Source organism: Hipposideros armiger, unplaced genomic scaffold (assembly GCF_001890085.2).
Source record: "Hipposideros armiger isolate ML-2016 unplaced genomic scaffold, ASM189008v1 scaffold_39, whole genome shotgun sequence".
Classification (NCBI taxonomy): Eukaryota; Metazoa; Chordata; class Mammalia; order Chiroptera; family Hipposideridae; genus Hipposideros; species Hipposideros armiger.
The window spans coordinates 4,451,571-4,465,623 of NW_017731389.1; the positions used below are offsets into that span (position 1 = coordinate 4,451,571).

At 40.7% G+C, this 14,053-nt stretch overlaps 1 pseudogene; it reads left to right on the forward strand.

Moving 5' to 3' along the window:
• The first annotated feature begins 8,491 nt into the window (after positions 1–8,491).
• The window catches only part of LOC109380617 (testis-expressed sequence 9 protein-like), an 8,486-nt pseudogene continuing 2,924 nt past the window's right edge, over positions 8,492–14,053 (forward strand).

Sequence of the window (14,053 nt, forward strand, 5' to 3'; positions counted from 1 at the left end):
ATAAGATTCTTAATGATGACCTTGCCAATCTTTAATGGAATTCTTAATATGTTCCAAGTACATTATATTATTTATCCCTCATAATTGCCCTGTGAGATGGGAATTATGATTCTCATTGTATGGTAAAAAATATCATTATCATGGTATGGACAACTATATAAGTAATTTCCAAAAGCACAATGAGAAAGGTTTCTAGTAAACCCTTTGATTTCTTACATGACTAGGAAACAAAGCCTAGTTGGGAGGGTTGATATCAAAGCCAACCTTTTAGTGGATAGAGATGTCATATTTATGTAAATAATTATTCATGACTCACTCATTTCCTAGGAATTAGCATTTAAAAAACACACTTAATGAAATTATACTGACTAGAATATAATATTTCTTTTGTGATTCAAAAAATATTTCTTGACATTCCAAGTGCCTGGGACTGAGCTGGGGGAAGGTGTGAAGTAAGAGTTTGACACTTCCTCCCTCCTCCTTTCAGTCTCCTGTTTCCTTCTCTCTCTCTCTCTCTCTCTCTCCTCCTAGGAGCCAGTTGGTGATCTAATTTTCTCTAGGGCAACCATGGCATCAGGGGAAAAGATTCAGCCATCAACTTTTAAAGGCCCCAAGAGGAACAATTCCCAAGAATCAGGAGTTCCAGCACTGAGAGGTCATGACCGAATGGCATGTCAGTTGTGATGCGCTGGCTGGAAAGTCCCGTGACCTCAGAAAGCCTCAACTTCTAGCAATCAATATAGGAGTATCTTAACTCAGGATGTTCTAGGAAATATAGAAGAGCTCTATTTTTAAGGAAAGAATGTCTCATTTCTTTTACTTAGAAGGAGTATTATATTGAACATGTAAAATACACAACACAATAGCAATGCCAAACAATTTCTTCTTCATAACTAACAATCTCAGGGCCTTTTGCTCTACAGTCAATTGTGTCTGAAGGAAGCTAATTAATAAGATGTCACTTTGAGTAACGCGTTTAACCACAACTGGTGACACTGAACAGAAATCTATGAATACAGAGATAATATTTGGAGATGCAATATGCATGCTTGTTAAGGCTGTGATTCCTGGGTTTGAATTCTAGCCAGTTCCTGTGGCTGGGTGATTGTGAGCCAATTATTTAGCCTCATTTGTCAAACATGTCAGGGGCATTGTGGGAATTACATAAGATAACCCATATAGATGCCTGGTACATGTTCAGTAAATATCAGCTGTTATTATTTTTGTTATTACTCTTTATTGTGTGGCTTCTCAGTGTCTGAGGGAGGGACCAAGTGCTCCTGGGCACAGGTGTGGGGTAACTATTTGCACTGAAGGGCCTCATTTAGAAGAAGAATAATGAGCCTCTTTTGTTGCTAACTTGTACAACTGTCACAGCTCTTGCCTTCCCCCAAACATGTTCTTGTCAAAATCTGTCATCTTTAGGGATCCATGACTCAGCACATTTTTTCTGGAATTGCCATTCAGAAGTTCTGACATAAAACAAAACAAAACAAAACATGCTGTTCTTCCACAAATCAAATAGTATTCACTTTGTAAATTGAATTGCTATGGTAATTTCAATTTTCTTTTTTTTTCCTTAATAACTCATCATCCGAGCTGCTTGGAAGGTGGGCCTGAAATTGGGCAGAAAGCAAAATGCTCTCATTTGTTTATGGAGCACTAATTGGGTTCAGCTCAGGGCCCTTACCTCCCTGCCGTCCCAGTATACCTTTGAGATTTACTCTGGAGGGAGTGCAATTTCTTGCCAGGTCTTCTGGAATTCTATTCCTAGCAGGTCTCAGTGACATTAGTTGCTTTTTACCACATGCATTCCTTGTCCTAAAGAGTCATGTATTTTCTCACTTTGCAAAAATTAAAAAATATATACATTAAAGAATATTTTATGAGTTTTTTTCTGAGTGATGGACTAAAACCTTTGGTAAAGAGCATGTTTTCAATAACGAATAATTAACTATGGTCAAGGTGCTGTCCTGCTATGGGTCACCTTAAAACTACATAGCCACAGAGATAGGCCTGTTTTTTCTTCCTGGAAAAGTTCCTACTGTGATAAGTCAAGTTGTTATTCCTCCCACTTACTCATAGATCTGAAAACTCCTGAACATCGACAGTTTTAATGGGGGCATTTCTAAGAGTAGCCCAAATGACTCTAGGGCAGTGGTTCTCAACCTTTCTAATGCCGCGACCCCTTAATACAGTTCCTCATGTTGTGGTGACCCCCAACCATAAAATTATTTTCGTTGCTACTATATAACTGTAATTTTGCTACTGTTATGAATTGTAATGTAAATATGTTTTTGTTTTCTGATGGTCTTAGACGACCCCTGTGAAAAGGTAGTTCAACCTCCAAAGGGGTCACGACCCACAGGTTGAGAACCGCTGCTCTAGGACCTTAACAACAAAGGATACCAGGTGGGACTGGTTATATCAACCTCTAAAAGGTGATGAGCCCTGGTCAGCAACTCATTTGTATATAGTCTCGAAGCCTGCTGAGAGGGTGCCATTTTGAGAACTCCTGAGCAGAATCTCCTCTTGATGATGGAAACGTATCTGCCTGAAGGTGAAGGAGAGGTCGGTGGAAGAATCATTTGAGTCCAATGAGAGTGCAGTGCTACACACAGAGTCAGGATGAACTCAGGTACCTGGACAGAACTGTAGAGTATTGGTTCTCCAATGAAATGAGATAATATATGGGACAGCCCTAGAGTAAAAAACGACTGTAATTTCCAAGGGGCATTTTAGCAATCACTAGCTGAGAAGTATAAGCAGGGACTAGAGCTGTGCCTGTACTGTGTTCTCAAAACCCTGGGAAGTGGTACAAACCAAGGACAGGTAACAGCAGGAGCATCAAGGAACCCTAGAAGCCAGCTCTGATGGAACTGGGAATAGATGTCCCAAAGAAACCTGTGGACAGAAAAGGAGTTCTATGGAAAGTAACTTCACAGGGTGATCTGATCATAGATTACTAACTGAACAGATCATGGAAGGTAGTCATGCCCTAGACATAGAAATTTTTAGTATAAGGTTGATCTTTGCCTTGAGCAAGCCCTGTACATTACTTCTGTACATCAAGGCTAACATACCTTTGGAATAACCACTCTTAGAGAGCACATAATTTTATTAGCTATCCTGTAATTCAATCCCTGCCTTGCTTTTTCCCAGCTCCATGTAATCTTCTTTATCCTCTTAATTTCAAATGCATAAAAGAAGTTGCAAAACTGTTACTCTCTGAAGTATTTGAGATCTTGCTCCCTGGCATATGTCATCAGCGTGGCTCAAATAGACTCATAAAATTTCTCTGCAGGTTTGGACGTTTTTTATATTGACAAACCTGAGAGAAATTGTGTGTGTGTGTGTGTGTGTGTGAGAGAGAGAGAGAGAGAGAGAGAGAGAGAGAGAGAGAGAGAGAGAGAGAGAGAGACTGACTTTATTACTTCAGCCACAGCCCACTGAGGCAACAGCTATGAAACGTCTCAGGAAGACCTTGTTCAAGACCTAAGGTGTCCCAGTCTTTCCAGAAAGATCTGAAAGTTGTAAACCTCAGCATTGTTTTTAGGTAACAGGAAGCCTCTTTTCAGCTGAACTTTTTCACGAAATTCAAGGTAGGCTTTCTTTGTAGGTTATTGGCTTTGCCTTAGAGGGATTTTCCTACCCCACCCTCCTCTAGGGGTTTTCAGGAAGGACATGGGCTCAATAACAGAGGAGATGGTAGTTCAGATGGTAGTTAGCTTAGGACAGTTCTGTAAGTAGGAGCATACCCCCAGGAAATACGTGGGAGTACCAAGGGTGGTTGTAACTACCTGAGACCTGGTAAGCTGGATCTGGGGACAGGTGGTAACAAGAAATTCGCTTAGCAGGGGGAGGAAGCATAGAATCTGGGGTCCATAAAGCAGGCTTTGACTTTCCAGATCTTCCAGTTACCACCTTATTAGATGGGTAATTTTAGTTTTGTTTGCTAAATTCTCTGAGCTCTATTTTTTGTTAATGATGAACTGTATTGTTAGAAATTCTAGAAATAATAGATGCAAAGTGTCCAGTGTGTAGCAGCTTCTAAAAAAAAAAAAAGGAATCATGAGAAGACAGCCTGGCTCAACCTTTACTACTCTAAGGAACTGCCTTCGGTGGGGCACAGACAATATTTGCCTCCATGCAATCCTCTTGTAAATGCATTATGGCTGACCACCCCTGCTCTCTCCCCTAATATGTTCATACTTTTAATCAAGTTACAGCTAAGTGTTACTGGTCAGAGTCACTGTGTATATATATTGGGTTGTCAGAAAAGTCATGACGTATTTTTTCTATGTTTTTTTGTGGCAAAAATGCATCATAACTTTTCCAACAACCCAATATGTGTGCTTGGGGCATTATATTTGTGTATTATACTGCTCACAAGGCAGTCTACTTGGGGAGTAAACTTTTGCTGGGGAGCCACCATCATCATGGGACAGGAGGAAACATAGGAATCAAGTGAGTCAAGTAGGATGCTCAAGGTCACCCTGCCAGTGTCTCAGGCTCAGGCCCAGATCTTATGTATTTATGAAGATGGGAGGTGAATGTCCATATGGATATTATCTAATCCAACCCCATGACCTCACAGAAGAACACCCTGTGGGCCAGAAGCAGATAGGGTTCAGAAAAGAACTCTCCTTCCTCATTATTTATGCCTAGAAATTCACGACATCACTTGTGCCCCTTGAAAACAAGAAGGTTTTCACTATGTAACCAGAACTTTAATATTAGTAAGAACTTTCTTTTATGCTGTCCAATATAGTAGCCACTAGAAATATGTGACTATTGAGCGCTTGAAATGTGACTTATCTAAATTGAGATGTGTTGCACGTGTAAAATACACACTGGATTTCAAAGGCAGTACAACAAAAGTAAAATACCTCTTAATAATGTAAAATATTGAATATCTGTCTAATGATTATTTTTATGACTAGATGATAATATTTTGCATCTATTAGGTTAAAATTATTATTAAAATTAATTTCATCTCTTTCTTTTCACTTTTTTCATGTGGCTATGAGAAAATTTAAGATTACACATGTGGCTCATATTATATATTTATTGGGCAGGTCTATTCCCGATATTGCCATCCAAAAGCATATTTAAAAATTCTTACCACTTTTTATATTTGGTTGATATGAATTTTAAGTCCCTTTTAATGTAAAGATTTCCCTTTGATTTATATGCTGAAGAAATCAGATTTGTCCTGTAGAGTTTCTCACATTCTGAATTGTGCTGATTGCACACTGCTCACCCCCCCACCCCCGCCATATTATTTAATATGTTCCTTTGTACCCTGTGTTACCGGGAAACTGCTAGTTATATCTAGAAGCTTGATCAGATTCAGGTTTGATTATTTTGGCGAGAAAAATTAATTGGTAGGTGTGAACTTCCATCAAGATGCACGAAATATCTGGTTGTCTCATTATTTTTGGTGTTAAGATTGAGTGATGGGTCCAGTATGATCATCCATTATAAATTTCCTCTTAATGTTTCCTTCACCTAATGGCTTTTGCAGCTCTTTATGGGCATTGTCTATACACATTATTTCATTAGAGGTTGCAAAATGGTAATATTCTATTCTATTATTCCTTCATTAGCTGACATACTTCTATAAAGAGAAGATTCTCCTTTTCAACTATCAATTTCCCCAAGGAACAGTGGATATAAGAATATCAGCATACATATTAGATTCTTTCTCTTTATCAATTTCAGAAAAATAAGTTGGTTTTCTGTTATCCTCCAAATATCACCAATGAGTTCTGCCCCCCCCCTCACCTTCAGGAAAAGACATCACTATAAACTCAAGGATTTAAAATTTGGGGGTATGGGAGGTTTCCAGCAATTGCATTTTTTTCTCTTTTGATGCTCAGATGGTCCCATCAAACTGATTCCTGAGTCTAAATGGCTCAAGTTCAAAAACCTTTGCTAGTTTCTTTACTTCCTTAGATGACAAGGTGTTTTAAGCTCACTTCGTACCTGAAATCTGGAATTAGCCATTCCTCTAAGGGGCCCAACGGGGATGGTTTGTTAACTTGGAACAAATGAAAGGTGGTGAGAAATAACTAGATTCTGGATATATTTTGAAGGTAGAGCCAAGCTCTGTTGATGGGTTTGATATGGGGTATGAGAGAGAGGCAAGGATGATTCCAAGGCTTTTGGTTTCAGCAACAGAAAGGATGGAGTTGCCATTTGCAGAGATGGGAGATAGTTTGCAGATTGCAAAATAAGAGTTCTGCTATAGATACGTTAAGCTTGAGATGTCTATTACACATCCAAGTTGATGTTGAGCAGGCAATTGGATGCACAGGCATGAAGTTCAGGGTTGCTGTCTGTGCATTTGGGAGTCATAGTCACATAGAAAGTATTTAAAGTCCCAAGCCTCGGTGAGATCACTGGGATTGAGTGTAGCTAGAGAAGAGGAGCAAGAACTGGGTCTGGAAATCCCATCATTTAGAAATTTGGAGGAAAAGATGGAACCAACAAAGGAAGCTGAAAAGGAGCAAGTCGATAAGATAGGAGGAAAAAGAAGAGTGTCCCTGAACCCAAGTGAAGAAAGTAATTGAAAAAGAGGGGAGTGATCAACTGTGTTAAATGATGCTGATGGGTCCAGGAAGGTGAGGACTGTACAAGCATAGTTGGCTTTAGCAGTAGGGAGATCATTTGGTGGCTCTGAGCAGTAGTTTGGAGGAGTAGTTAGCACATAGGGGTCTTATTGTGTGCACACAAGGGAGACAGTGAATATAAATGACTCTTAGGGAGTTTGATTCTCCTGTATGATGAAAATACTGTTTAATTATGTTGACTGACTGGGCCTGGTGCTATTTACTGTTTCTGTCCCTATGAGAGTTTTAAATACAGGGACAATTAGTTTTGCTTTGCTTCATGGCCAAAAATGAATTCCTGACTTCGATCATCCATGAGTATCACCTCTGGGAATGACCTGAGGATGTGGACAGATCATTACAAACTCTTCCTCAGTCCAGTGCAAAAACAACTTGAAATATCTGTCTGACTAGTGGGTGATCCTTGGCCTTCTTTCCTATGAAAGTTGTCTCTGTTACGTTAAGTACACTGGGACACACCATTCCAGTTGGGCCTGTTGGGTGGCAGGTGCTCATTTGATCCTCATAACAACCCTGTGATGTAGGTCAGGCAGCTGATACCCTCACCATGGTACAGAGGAGGAAACTGAAGGCTCCAGAGGCTGAAGAATTGCTTTAGAGCACAGAGCTGGGATGAGCACCTTGGACTTCTACCTACCTATGTCCTCTTCAGTCAGATTCCACTGGCTAGCTCAGTCCTATTGCACTTCTTTCCAGTGGGCAGCAGCCCAGATCTGCTCTCCTAGGTCATGTCTTCCTGGTAACAGGAAGGGAAACAAGAATGATGTTTAGCTCTTACCATGGTACATCAACAACACGAGGCTGCCTCCGTCTCTGGAAGTCATCAGCTCTGGCCTGAGCTCTACTGTCAACTCTTGCGCCCTTTCCGATTGTCTGTTTATCACAGGTTGTGTCTTAAAGTTTGATGGGGGGTAACAAGCTTATCAGGTCATGCTGGATGATATCTACTTCTATTAAAATCAAGTGTAGCTCCTTTTAAAACAGGAGATTAAAGGCATTGGATGAAATGACAGATTAGATAAAATAACAGGTGGCCCTTCATTTTTGTATTCCTGACATTATATAACTTCACTTCCACTCCTAAGAATGTTCCATGCTAATTTTAGAGAGTGTAATTTACATATTAATGTTCGTAGTCAAAACAAATGAAATACATCTCTATGATATGCCTGCATGGGAGGGCATTCAAGGGGACATTTGGAAATGAAGTGGTGGGATTGATGAAGCTGATTTTTTTCTGATCATTCCTCCTTTACTATGTTGTAATGCCTATAAAAAGGCATCAAGCTGAGAGCACTAATATCCTCAAGCAGCAAACACATATTGAGTGTCTCAGAGTTTGCAGAATGTAGGGCACTGGTCTGATTAGTGATTCCATAGTAAAGTGCATTTACATGTGACAGGTTTCATTATTCCAGGCTAACCTCCAGTTTTCTAGCTCTAGACACTTAATGGAATTGCTAAGGACATCTTGAACTCAGGTGGCAGAGAGGACAGATGGAAATTTCTTCACTAATCACACATGACATTGTAGCCCTGAGGGCCATGTATCATAAAACAGTCTACATGAAAGAAAGAAAAAAGGCTTGGGAAAAATGGGTGGTAAAAACATAGATAGTCTAAGAGTGGTCTTCCTCCAGTCCAACAATAAGTATGTGTACAAAGAGGCATGTGGAGGAGTGATGGAAGAGAAGGGTAAGAGGACCACATGCCCCTGGGAGCCCTCAAATCAAACAGGCTTCCTAAAAGGAGTGAACACACATTTGGTGAAGGAGTGCTGATATCGCCACTCTCATATGCTTGTGATGACAGATAAACTATTCATAGGCAATTTGACAATATCTATCAAAGTGAAAATGTACATAGCCTTTGATCCATTAATTTCACTATTAAGAATTTATACTAGTCTTATAGACGTGTGCAAAAATGTACCCAGCGCCGACTGCAGCATTGTTTATAAGAGCAAAGCTGGAAACAACCTCAATGTGTAAGAAGGGGACTTGATACATGTATTATATTATATTGATGCAGTGAATTATTGTGCAGCTGTTGAAGACAATAAAAGCTGAGATGCACTGACATGGAATGTGTTTTAAGACATATTAAGTGAAAGTGTGTGTGTGTGTGTGTAATGTGGGTGTTATATGTGTATCAGTCAGGATCACATCAGGAAACAGAATTTGCCCTGGATGATTCAAATGTTGAGACTTTAAAGAATGGACTGTGTACAGAGGCACGTAGACACGAGGACCAGGAAACCAGTAGGAAGCCACTACCACCCTGTAGCAGAAACTGAGGTTCCCTATCCAGGTCTCCTTTTCAGGGCCAATGCACCCATTTTTAGGAGCTGGGAATATCAACTGTTGTTGGCCCATAGCAGACCCTTCACAGGGTTGCCTTCAGCCATGACAGGGGACAGCTTCATTCAGGTTATTCTCCCTGCTGGGGATGGCTATGGCCAGTGACTATGTGATGCAAGGATACAAAAGACCAGGTCACTTTTCTCAATTTAGGACAATTCTGAAAGGCTATCTCAGCTCTAGAGCTCCCTGTAGCATCAGCTGGGTCTCATTGAACTGTATTTCATGTTATCATCTCCTTCTGGCCAGTTCCGTTTTCCATCTCTCCTTATAAGGGTGTTTTCCAAGAGCATTTCTAAAAAAGCCATCTGCACGCACCTCTCCATCTCAGTCTGTTTCCAGGAAACCTCGCCTAAGGTACAGTCTTGGAGCTGAAGGGGCTGAAGGTGCTGGAACCTTAAGTAAGGGCTGTGTGAAGGAGCTGCAGGTGTAGAGGGGTGCAGCGACTACCAAGGATGTGGGGCCAGAGCAGAGGAAGAAGAGACACCCAAACTTCTCTCTCCTCCCACCCTCCAACCCCCTTCTATTGTCTCTCAGTTGGAAACCAGCCAGCAAGGGAATCTAGCTAATGAGGGATGCAGGGGCCACCTCTAAGGGGCAAAGAACCTAACATAAAATGGGTTGGCAATGGAGTGGCAGATGGAGAACAAGTAGCACAGTATCTTCCACTTATATAAACAAGAGGGATATAGAAATATATACACGTATGTACACATAAAATATGCTTGCTTGTGCATAGAACATTTCTGAAGTGATCTAGAATCAAATACAGTGGTTGCTTCTGGTTAGGGTCACTGTGCAACTAGAGAATGAAGGAAACTTACTCTTCATTCATTTCCTTCTGACCATTTGAATATCTTTTTTTTTTAAAGATTTTATTGGGGAATGGGGGAGGGGAACAGGCAAGTTGCTGTCTTTTTGTTCTTCAGTCTAGTTGTAGAGGACATCACTTCACTGGCCCATGTTGGTATTATCATTGCGCTTTTCCCAGCTGAGGCAGTTGCTCACCAGCCATTGGACGGCTGCTCACAGCGGCTCACGGCAGCTCATGGCACCTCACGAAAGCTCATGCTCGCTGCCGGCCAGCCCCACTGCAGCCTATGCCATCGCCAGAGACTCACGGCATCCCAGCTCCAGGTCGAGCTGTTGTTCACCATCTTAGTTGTTGAGGGCACAGCATCACTGGTCTTCATGTGGGATCCAAACCGGGCCCTGCTGCTCAGAGCTGGCGTCCCAAGCCAACTCCTAACCAACGTGCCACTCGGCTGGCCCCATTTGAATATCTTTTCTATTTGTGCATATGTGTTTAACATTGTATTTGAAAAAAATGTTAAAATGAAAATATTGAGCTTCCAGGTAGCGAATTAAAGAGAGAGGTTGGAATGGATGATTGGTTCATTCATTAATGGGTGGTTATTAGGTGCCTTGCATTGTGCTACATGAATACTAAGAGGAAGGACCCCTGCCCTCCAGGAATTTACAATTTGGTGTGATGCAGATGGTGACAATAATGCAATGGAACAGTGCTATAAACGGAGGGGGATTTCAAGCTACTGTGGACCAGTGAAAAAACTGGGTCTAAAACTTTCTTAGCAAATCGTCAGCTTACAGGAGATAAAGCCAAAGCTGAGGATGAAATGATGAGTATGAATTCCATCTCACTTAGGGAAGGATAATGAAAGGATAATGGAAAAATAATGGCAAGAGAAGGAAGGATTTTGTGTGCTATAAGCAAGAGTTTAGATATTGAGAATCAATAGAAGATGCTTTTATTTTTTAATTGAGGTAAAATTAAGTGTACAAATTGATGAGTTTTGCTAAACGTATATACCTGTGTAATTACCATCTCAATAAATATTTCTATCACCCTAGAAATTTCTCTTAGGCTCTCCTCCACTCAACCCATACTCACCAGGGTCAACTATTGTTCTAATTTCTATCACCAGATATTAATTTTGCCTACTCATGAACTTCATATGAAAGGAATCACTTAGGATCTACTCTTTTGTGTCTGACTTCATTTGTTTAACATAATGTTTTTGAGATTAAGCCATGTTAAGTTTGCCAGATGAAGTTCAGATACCCATTTAAATTTGAATTTCAGATAAACAACAGCAAATAATTTTTAGTAAAAGTGTGTCTCATTCAATATTTGTAATTTTATTTGATAAACATGGCAATGCTAATCCATGTTGTTGGGTTTTTAGTAGTTCATTTAAAAAAATGCTGAGTAGTAGTACTCTAGCATGTATGTACCGCGATTTGCTAATTTTTCTCCTGTTAATGGATATTTAGGTTGTTTTTGATTTTATGAATGAAGTTGCTGTGAATATTCTTCTACAAGCCTTTTGATGACTATATCCTTTTATTTCTCTCAGGAGAAATACCTAGAAGCAGAATTGCTGGGATGTGAGGCAGTAATACATTTTTTGTTATAAGAAACACCAAGTTTTTAATTTCACATTCTATGGAAGAATTTTGAGCAGAGGAGTGATATGGTCAAATTTGCATTTTAGAAATATCCCTCTGGTAGCAATTTCAAGGAGGTAGTAGAAAGCAGGGAGGGGCAAGACCTGGTGACAGGGAGGCTGTGAGAGGCTGTTTCAAAAGTCCAGATGAAGATGATAGACACTTGAATTGTGGTGGAGGAGAGGGTGATAGGAGAAATATTTAGGAGGCTGACTCAATGGCTTCTTAATGAGTTAGCCGTGAGAGGTTAAGGAAAAGGAGAAGTCTGGGTGTATGGCTTTCCTGACAGGTCATCACTGAGAATCGGTAGGGTTGATGTCTACTTTATATAGTAAGCTACATTTAGTATGGTGTCTGAACACAGTGGGCTACGAATCAACAAATTTTGCCTGTCTCTTAAGGCCCATGCTTCTAAGGAGAGAAAACGCCTCCTCCTCTCCTAGTGGAAGCATGTTGGAGTATCATGAAGCATTCGGATGGGCAAGCCATTTCTCCATGTCCTGGGTCAGCTCCACGGCAGTCGTGATTAGAGAGTTGAGAAAAAGCCCTAGAGCTGAGAGTCCTTATTTTCTACATCAGTGAAAGCCTAGCTGTGGTTGCACAGGTCTGATTCCTTTAGATTTGCTGACCTGTTTAGATCTCCCTCAGGGTGCAAAGTAATCCAATGCCTTATCCTTTCAAACTGACAAGAGCTTTATCACTGGTGAGCCAGGGCAGCCCTATCAGCTCTTCTTCCAGTGATCTAGGTGACCATGGCTTTATTTCCAAGGCCTAGTGTTGCAACTATTATGTAAGAGCAACAGTCTGAGAGGAGAAAGCTTTGTTATCCAGTATCCTGGAATTTTTGAGTCAAGTGAGAGTTTGGAGACACATAGATATCTATAAATGAGAAACAGAATTAATGGGGTTTGAAGAACCAAATCAACTTGAGACCTTGAAGCACAGAGTAAAAGTGACTTGGTCATTTTATGCCACGAGGATTTCTGACCAAACAGTTAAACTCTAGAGTCTAGCTTTCTTCATTGTGTAAACCCCTCAGAGATTTTCTGCTCCTTGTTCTTTCCAAGTATCTGAACCCCAAGGGGGAAACGGACCTCAGAATCTCTTTGGGAGAAAACTTCCTTTTCAGATATGAGAGGCTGATCAGCAGAGCCACTGCATAGCCTCCTGAAGCTGCTCAGGAGTTTTTCTGTTTCTCACCTACAACCAACATACATACGAAGAACCTATGTGCAATGTGTACATGTTCATACGCTCACAGTACTGGGAGCAGGAAGTAAAAGGGCTGGTGAAGATTTGTCCTGCTATCCTTGAGCTCATATCGGATTAGGGAAGACTGACATACAATTAGAACACAAACTGATAAATGTCATGATAGAGCTAAGTGCAAGCGTTATAGATGTGGGGAAGATGCAAACGGTTTAACAACTGATAGAGTCACTGCAAAGGCTGCATTTCTCACCAACAGCCATGGGCTGGTGATTAAGTGCGTGCCAGATGGACATGGGGCGTTTGCAGGGGGCCAGCACCAACATCGAGAAAGCCAACTCTCCATGGGTCCAGGCCCATTCTGGGAGTAGTGGGATGGATACAAGGGAATGACGGGCTTACCATGAGCTGGCTGGGTTGTGGGCACTGCACCGCTGAGGCGGTGGGGACACAGGAAGGGATCAGGGGACTAGGGTAGGGCTGTCATTCCGGTGGTGTAGAAGTATTTCAATATTTTACAAATGATATGGTTGTGCCGGGACCCTGCTCCTAGAGCAGCAATATCCAATAAAAATACACTGCAAGCCATATATGTAATTTAAAAAAAATTAGTAACCAAATTAAAAAAAAACTGTTAAAAAAAGTTTAGGCTGTAGTAAAATGCATTTATTTGAGCAAAGGAGGGATTGCAATCCAGGGCGCAGATTCCGATAGCAACCTAAATTGTGCTCCAAAGGGAACAAAGAAAGGCAAGGTTTTTAAAGAGCAAAACCAAAAGGAAGACGTTCTCATTTAGGTCCTCCATGTAAATGAAGGATATTGGCTAGGTCAGCTAGGGATTGGTTAGGCCTATTATGTAAATAGAGGATTCTGGTTGTCAAAATGGAGTGTTTCCTTTCAAGGTGAGAACGCAAATAGTCTGGTCACCATGATGAAGGGGAAGTAAAGTTCATATATGTCCTTGTCGCAAGCATTGACCTAGGATGTTTGCTGTTCAGCCTTGAACTTTTTAGCAACAAGTCAGCAAATTAACCATAGTTCCAAGAACTGAGACATGAGACAAGCATGGGTCCCACTTCCTCAATGGCCTCCCAACTCCATTGTAAGTGACTCTCTGAGCAATGTTTATTCCATTTTACTTTCTCTGTTATCAAAAGTAAAAAGAAAAAGGGGAAATGAATTTTAATATTTTATTTTACACAATAGATTCAAAATGTTATTTTAACATGTAATCAATATACAACATGATTAATGAGAAAGTTTTAATTTTTAAATAAAAATCCAGTGTGTATTTTAAACTTATGGCCCATCTCAGTTCAGAAAATATCCAACAGCCACTCCTGGTGCTCTATTAGACAATGCAGGTCTTGAAAGATTGTG